The sequence below is a fragment of the Engraulis encrasicolus genome, chromosome 20 (assembly GCF_034702125.1).
Source record: "Engraulis encrasicolus isolate BLACKSEA-1 chromosome 20, IST_EnEncr_1.0, whole genome shotgun sequence".
Lineage (NCBI taxonomy): Eukaryota > Metazoa > Chordata > Actinopteri > Clupeiformes > Engraulidae > Engraulis > Engraulis encrasicolus.
The window spans coordinates 7,454,364-7,461,863 of NC_085876.1; the positions used below are offsets into that span (position 1 = coordinate 7,454,364).

Consider the following 7,500-nt stretch of genomic DNA (forward strand, 5'->3'; position numbering starts at 1 on the left):
AGAGAGAGAGAGAGAGAGAGAGAAAGAGATAGGGGAAGGTTTTTGAGGGGAAGCCCAGTGCTGCAGACTACATAATTAGCAGATGGCTTACAGAATGAGGTGACCTAGGAAGAGCTCAGTGCTGAGAGAGAGAGAGAGAGAGAGAGAGAGAGAGAGAGAGAGAGAGAGAGAGAGAGAGAGAGAGAGAGAGAGAGAGATAGAGAGGTGCGTGCGGGTGTGTGCATGCATGTACTGTTTGTGTGTTTTTTCTTGTGAGTGTATGTAAGTCAGGAAGAGACAGCAAGAGAATGTCAGGCAGCGATCTTTTTGGTTTGTGATTTGAAAAAAAAAACCCCAATATAATTTACATTCTCAGAGCCAAAGACAATGCGTCCTGAGACGAAGAGATGATTGACCAGACACGCAGACCAGACTGCTCACTGTGTACACCATTTACTGGAAATAGCAATGCACACATAAACACACTCAGCTTCCTTGAGGCTCACATTTTTACACACCCAGAAATATTATAACAGTGGGACAGAGAAGTCAGGATGCTTTGGGTTGAAATGGTATTCGGAACCAGATTCAAGTTTCAACATTTGCAAAATTTGGCATCTAATTGCATAGTTAGCCTACTAGTGGTTTAGACATTTTTTTGTAATTTGGTGGTTTTGCTCAAGTATGGTCATATGAGCATCAGGCAGACTAGTAACAGCTTGAAGATACGTTAACAAGTGATGAAGGCCAGTCTGAATTGATGCTGATTCTGAATGGACAATCATGGTGACCTCCACTAAGATGGTGAAATTATCATGTTGTGATGTAGCCTGGTCCTGACCATCCCATAATACTACCATTTCCATTTCGTATTCATGGTCTGGACTTTGTTTGATCTGACGCGATTGCAGAAAGCAGGAAGGGCATTTTCGGAAAAAAAATCTGGATTTAACTTATAAGTTGTTGAACAAACATGTCTGACGTCTATCTATGGCCATGTAGGACCGTTTAACAGACATATCTGACAGAACATCCTACCATAGAATAAAATTACAATGTAGGACCGTTTGTCAGAACACCGGCGAAAATCCTACCGGTCAACATCGCTCCACAGAGGACAGGTACCAGGCGTAGTGCGGAGCCAAGTGTCTTGGCGGAAGTATGTAGGATGGCGCGCGAGGCTAGTTGTGATAGGCAGAGGTGGGCATTTAACCATCCATGATCCGTCTCCTCCTGTCTGTCACTTCCTCTTTGTGTCTTTCCCTCGCTTGCTCCCTCTCTCTCACTCTCGCTCACTCCCTCTCAGTTCACGTCCCTAATTGCTCTCTGTCTCTCTGTCTCTGTCTCTCTGTCTCTCTGTCTCTCTCTCTCTCTCTCTCTCTCTCTCTCTCTCTCTCTCTCTCTCTCTCTCTCTCTCTCTCTCTCTCTCTCTCTCTCTCTCTCTCTCTTTATTATGTTGAGGTTAACACTGCAGCATGTTGGGCTGGGAATCCAGAACATTCCAAGCAGGTTTCCTAAGAACGGGCCGCAGGGTTGCATGACTCTGGCCTGCGGTCGGTGGGGATTTGGTGTCGCTGGCAGCAGAGTGAGTGTGCTGTAATGTGGAGGACCACATCGCCCAAAAGGCCCTCTGTTCTGGTCCACTGTGACCATGTATGTACAGGAGAGGCTGATTGGCTAATAAATAGATGTTTATATGGATGGATAAATGTTTGGATACATTTTAGCATGGATAGGCAGATTTGCAAAAGATGGACAAATAGTGTGATCAAGAGAAGGCGAAACGGACAGACAGACGCTAAGGAAGGGATTTGAGAGGAGGGACAAGTTTGTGTTACAGGATCTCTAAATGATCTGTCTATTACTGGAGTGATCAGACGAATGCTTTCTTAAGATCTCTGATGCGGAGGAGGTTCACGCTGCACACCCCAATTGCGGTGTTGACATTCTATCCCTTCATCTCACCGTCACTCTGTTAATGCGTCATTAGCTTACTGTAGCATTCTATTCCTCTGTCATCTGCCTGTTCCATAGGGGATGGGAAGACCCCCTACTGTGTGTCTCTATGGTGTTGCTTCACCAAGTCAGTCAGTCAGTCAGTCTTTAACCCTGGCCCCAAACATGTTAGTCACAAGGACCTGCTAATTAAGCTCTTGACAGCTTGGTGTGTGTGCGTGTGCGTATGTGTGTGAGCATGAGTGCGAGTGTGCCTGTGTTTGCGTACGTGCCTGCGTGCGTTTGTGTGCGTGCGCACGTTGGCAGTTAACATTTGTGGGAGTTGTGTGTGTTTCTGTGTGTGCGTGCGTGTGTCGGCAGTAAACATTTGTGTTAGTTGTGTGTTTTGTGTGTGCTCATGTGAGTGTGCGTGCATAGCTGAATGGTGATGTGCCAGCTGCCTCTGTACTAGTGGAACTGGAGTTGTAGAGCCCAGTAATTACTCAGCACCCCACTGAGGTGCCTGTGTGCGTGCATGCGTATGTTTGAGTGTGTGCGCATGAATGCGTGCCACACATTTGGCAGAAAGTGTTTTTTTCCCTTGTGTGGGTGTTTGATCACACTTGAACATGACATCACTGTAGTGTGTGTGTTTGTGTGTGTGTGTGTGTGTGTGTGTGTGTGTGTGTGTGTGTGTGTGTGTGTGTGTGTGTGTGTGTGTGTGTGTGTGTGTGTGTGTGTGTGTGTGTGTGTGTGTGATGTGTGGGAGGAAGCTGATAGTTCTAAAGACGAGCTTTGAGGATGAGAGAAAAAGAGAGAGCAAGAAGGAGAGCAAGAGAATTCTTCTGACCGAATAAGATTCCTTTTTCTGCTTTCTTCCTCTTCCATCTCTCTCTCTCTCTCTTTATCTCTCTCTTCCACACTTTTCAGCCCATTTCACACCTCCTCCATTCATTTGCTGTTTTGGATTTTCTGTGCCCTGTGCTGCTTTGTGTATTCTTCTATCTGAATGGCGGTAAATACAGGATGCGGTTTTGCTTGGATTTGGTCTCATTGTAAGTCTAAAATATTTTGTGTGCAATCCTGTGGGTAGGAGGACACTTATACTGTTGTGCTGGTGATGTGTGTTTCTCATGCTGGTGTGTGCAAGACACAGCTAAAGAAAAATGTCTCAATGTCATTGCATTTCGCATGCAATCTTGTGGGTTGGACGCTTACACTGTAGTGCTGGTGCCGATTGTGCATCGAAGCTGTGCATGTGTGTCACAATATGACTGTGCATATGAAATGGATCAGAATGTCTGTCTATTGTCTGTCTTTCTGAAAGAGGTTTGATTTGTGTGTGTGCCGGATGAAAGCTCATTTGGTCTTTGGTGTGCGTTTGTGCGTGCGTGTGTTTGTGTGTTTGTGTCTGCTGTGGTGTGTGTCACATATGTGTGTGTGTGCGTGTGTTTGCGTGCGTTTGCACATGTGTGTGTATGTGCAAGAGAGAGTGAGTGAGTGTGCAGAAGCAAAGAGCGCAGAAGCAACAGCATAGAGTGTGAGAGCACAAGAAGGGAGGGGGGGGGAAACCAGCTGATAGGACGAGAGCGAACTGACGGGAAGGTAGGAAGGGAGGGCACAGAGCAAGGAGGGAGGGAGGGAGGAAGGGAGAGAGGGAGGGAGTGGGAAAGAGAGGGATAGAGGGAGATCGAGAGCCAGAGTTAAAGCAGCAGCAGCAGCCATCTGAAGCTGCAGCAGTGTAGCCAAGATAAAGCTCTTTTCCCTGCCTGCCGCCGGAGCCACAGACAGAAGGAGAGAGAGAGAGAGAGAGAGAGAAGGAAGGAAGGGAGGAAAGAGGGACAGAGAAGGAGAGCAAAAGGCAAGCGGCTAAAAAGAACCAGCCATCCCATCCTCAGCGTCTTGAGGGAGTAGAGGAAGCCGGCGCCTGCTTTCGCTGGATCTCCTGGCTTATGCTGGATTTAAAGACCTCTGGATCCTTTAACTGACACGCGCGCAGTTACACACACGCACGCACAGAGACACACACACGCACATACACACACACACACACACACGCTGTCTTTACCACAGGAGGGTATCGCCCATCCCTGCGGTTACACACACTGACTCTCTGTCTCTGCCTCTTCCTATCTGTTTCTCTCTCTCTTTCTCTCTAACACACACACACACACACCCAAGGCTCTTCTCACATCCTTGCACGCCTACGGAACCCCCATCATTGCGTGTGTGGAAGCAGGCAGGCAGGCAAGCAGGCAGGCAAGCATACGCACGCGAGCGTATCAATTGGATCAATTTGCCGATGTCTCTCTGATGGAGCTGGAACCCAGTGGCACTACCGGAGCCCTTCCTCCTCCTCCTCCTCTTCCTCCCTCTCCACCTCCCCCCAGCACGGACACCACCATTCTGCTTCTCACTCCTCTCTCCCTCAGCCTGACTAGGAGCACTCCCCACCAGCCAGCCGGAGCAGCTCACCACCTCCGTGTCTGGAGGTCTGCACTGCACAGCCTGAGCTCTCTAGCGCTAGCTAGCTAGCTAGCTCCAATCTCTACTCCAGGACTGGCACCGGCTCTGGCTTCAGGCTGCCATTTCTGTAATTGGATTCAGAGCTCCTAAGGAATAGCAAGAAGCAACAAGCAACGAGCTGCTCGACACTTCTCTCTCTCTGTGTGGAGCTCGCTCTGTTACAGCCCTAGTCTTTTATTCCCTGCTCCAGCCATAGCCCCATCCTCAACCACCAGCTCCAATCATCAGCTAAAGCAACCAGCTCCGGCAACCAGCCTCAGCCCCAGCACTACCGGCTTCATCTCCCAGCTGCCTGCCGTCGCTTTAATTAGATTCACAGACCCGAGGAACAGCAGAAGCAGAAGCATCCCCTCGGGGGGAGAGAGGGAGAGCGCGCAAGCGAACGACACCCAGCCTCGGAGGACTGGGAACAGACATCGGGAGCAGAAAGACTGCAAGATGGAGAGAGACAAGGACAGAAAAAATTAGAGAGATGAATCAAGAAAGCTGAAAGAGAGACAGAGAGAGAGAGACTCGTGCTACCTGCCTGAGGTAACCTACATTTCAGAGAGGAGGGATGTTCCGGAGAGTTCCACATGCCTCTGACGGCGTCCTGAGGCCACGTGCAACGGGGGGACTGTAGAGGAACGTGCCCAAACGTGCCACACATGTACAGATCTTTAGTGGAGCTTACACATTGGAACTACAGTACAGATCTGTTAAATGTGGAGCTTTTAAGGAGAACTGTGGGAGTGACTTGTGGGGGTTATCCATTCGGGACAATCCAATCGACAGAGAGGATTTAATACCCGTCTGGTTTTGAAGTGCTGTGTTTTTTTTTCGTGCTTGTGTATTTCAAGACGCAGCAGGTGTGTGTGTTTATCTGTCTGCCTGTGTGATGTGGATCTGTTCCGGAACTTGCCGTCTTTCCTGTGTTGCCTCGTCTTGACCTCCCCATCGTAGACACCACAAGCAGCTTGTAAGATTCTGGCTGCCGTGGTAGCCAAGCCAAGGCAACACCCCCACCCAAGGCGACCTGCCTTCTGCCTCATTGGTTGGACTTAAATAGGGAGAGAGCACTTTCTCCTCAGGAAGGCTTCATACAAGACACACACATATACTGCTCCATGAAAACACACATGCTCCCACATTGATACACACACCCACATATTCACGCGCACACAAACTGACACACACACTCACACACATACACATACATGCACGCACGCACACTCACACACACACTCTCTCTCAGGGCCATTGCGGGGACTTAATACGCCTGAGGGACCATTTTTTATCCCATGACAAGGCCACACACACACCCAATAGAAGGATCATGGGAATGCCCTAAAAAACGAGAGAGACGGGGAGACCAAAGAGAACTGTGCCTGAGAAAATGTGCCTGGAATGACTTGTGGTTGCTGTCGTTGCCTCCTGTTGGATGTAAAAAACTGAGATTGTCTTAAACCCTGCCAAAGAACTGCCACCACCATCACCATCACCAGCACTGGCAACAACAATTTCCACTACTACTACTACTACTCCCCTTACTCCAGCTTTTCGTGTCTGTGTCACTGTTTCTTGTCCCAGCTGTCCTAACAAAGACGGAAACTTGAGCATCAATAATCCATGGGTTGGCTTTCAAGGAACGCAACAAAAGAGCGGGAGTTTTATTATTGTTGCGCCGCGTAGAGCTAACGGTAATGTGAGGACGTGACTCGAAGCAAATCTCAGCCTGGATTGATCGCTCTTTTGACATTGACACACTCACACATTCTGACATACATATTGACACACACACACACATACACACACACACACACAGACACACACACTTGCATGCACCCTCAGGACCACTGCACAGTGCCAGCCGTAAGGTGACGTGACTCGGAGCTGGGATCTATCGCTCCCCTGGGGGCCACTGTGCCGGCAACATCTGCACGTGACCAACAGAGCCCTGAGAGCTGCTGACGATACAGCCGGCCGGCTGCTGCTGCTGCTGCTGGTGGTTGGGTCTCTGAACTGCCAGTGATGGACGCTCACTCACTCGATCACTCGCGCTCCACAGGAGGAGTGTGTATGTGTGTGTGTGCAAGGCGGAGAGCAGGAGAGAGGAGGGATCGTTTGGCGGTGTGTGCGCAAGTGTGTACGTGCGTGCGAGTGTGTGTATGTCTGCACTGCAGCTCCGACGCAGCTCGAGAGATCTGTGTTTTTTTGCGGTGGACCAGAGCAGCTAGTTGATTTTTCATCTTGTGTGTTATATGTAATAGTCTGTGCCAAAGACTGCCTCTGCAGTCATTTGGTTTGTCCGGAGCAACAAGCTGAAGAGCTCTGTTGGCGGGAAGCAGCAAAAAAAGAGACATCGCTCCCCAGGTAGGGCTTAACTTTGCTGCCGTCTGCACTGGACGACGCATCAGAGACACGACACGCAAAAGAGAGGGAGAGAGACAGAGAAGGATTGAGAGCGTGAAGAGGAGAGAAAAAAAGATAGAGACTGGGTAGGATTGAGAGAGAGGGGAGAATATAGAGAGAAAACGTCAGCAGAAGCTTTTTGTTAAATTTTCATGAGCCAAAGCAGCTGCATACAGTTTGCTCTCTGCAGTGTGTCCTTGGAGCGTGGGCGTCCCATCCCAGCTGCCACGGCCACGAGTGACAGTCGCACGTGAGGGCTTCCTGCGAGGCAAGCTACCGAGGAGAGAGAGAGCGCTAGAGAGAAAGAGGTAGAGAGAGAGAGAGTAGCAGGTAGAAATAGAGGTATATGTAGAGAGAGAGGACATTAGAGATCGAAATCTAGAAAGGGAGAGAAACGGAGCATGTCGAGGAGTGTAAAGGGAGGCTGAGGAGCTAGAGGGTAAGCAACAGGAGGAGAGGGAGTCAGATGAGGATGTGAAGGACTGCTGAATAGATGGCATGCAAGCATGTCAGCTGGCTGCCTCAGCCTGTGAACAGCACCTCGGTCTGACGTCTACAGCTGACTGGAGGGAACAACTGTAAAGTCAATTTTATGGCTGGGAGCAGGGATTAACTCTCTTTCAATAGATAGGTAGGGTGCTTGCCCAAACGGTTAAGTCAGGTTTTAAA

The 7,500-nt window shown here is 49.5% G+C and overlaps 1 protein-coding gene across 19 annotated transcripts in view; it reads left to right on the forward strand.

The window, feature by feature from the left end:
- macf1a (microtubule actin crosslinking factor 1a) overlaps positions 1-7,500 on the forward strand; it is a 328,092-nt gene that overhangs the window by 134,626 nt on the left and 185,966 nt on the right. For 8 of the 19 annotated variants that reach the window (XM_063185293.1, XM_063185300.1, XM_063185294.1 and 5 more), the window contains exon 1: positions 3,599-7,500. This exon is cut by the window's right edge and continues 1,559 nt beyond it. The exons of 10 other annotated variants lie outside the window; for them this stretch is intronic. The gene's annotated coding sequence lies outside the window, so the exon portion shown is untranslated. Of the gene's footprint in view, positions 1-3,598 lie in introns of those variants that run through there. One more of the 19 variants, XM_063185309.1, reaches the window with a different exon arrangement.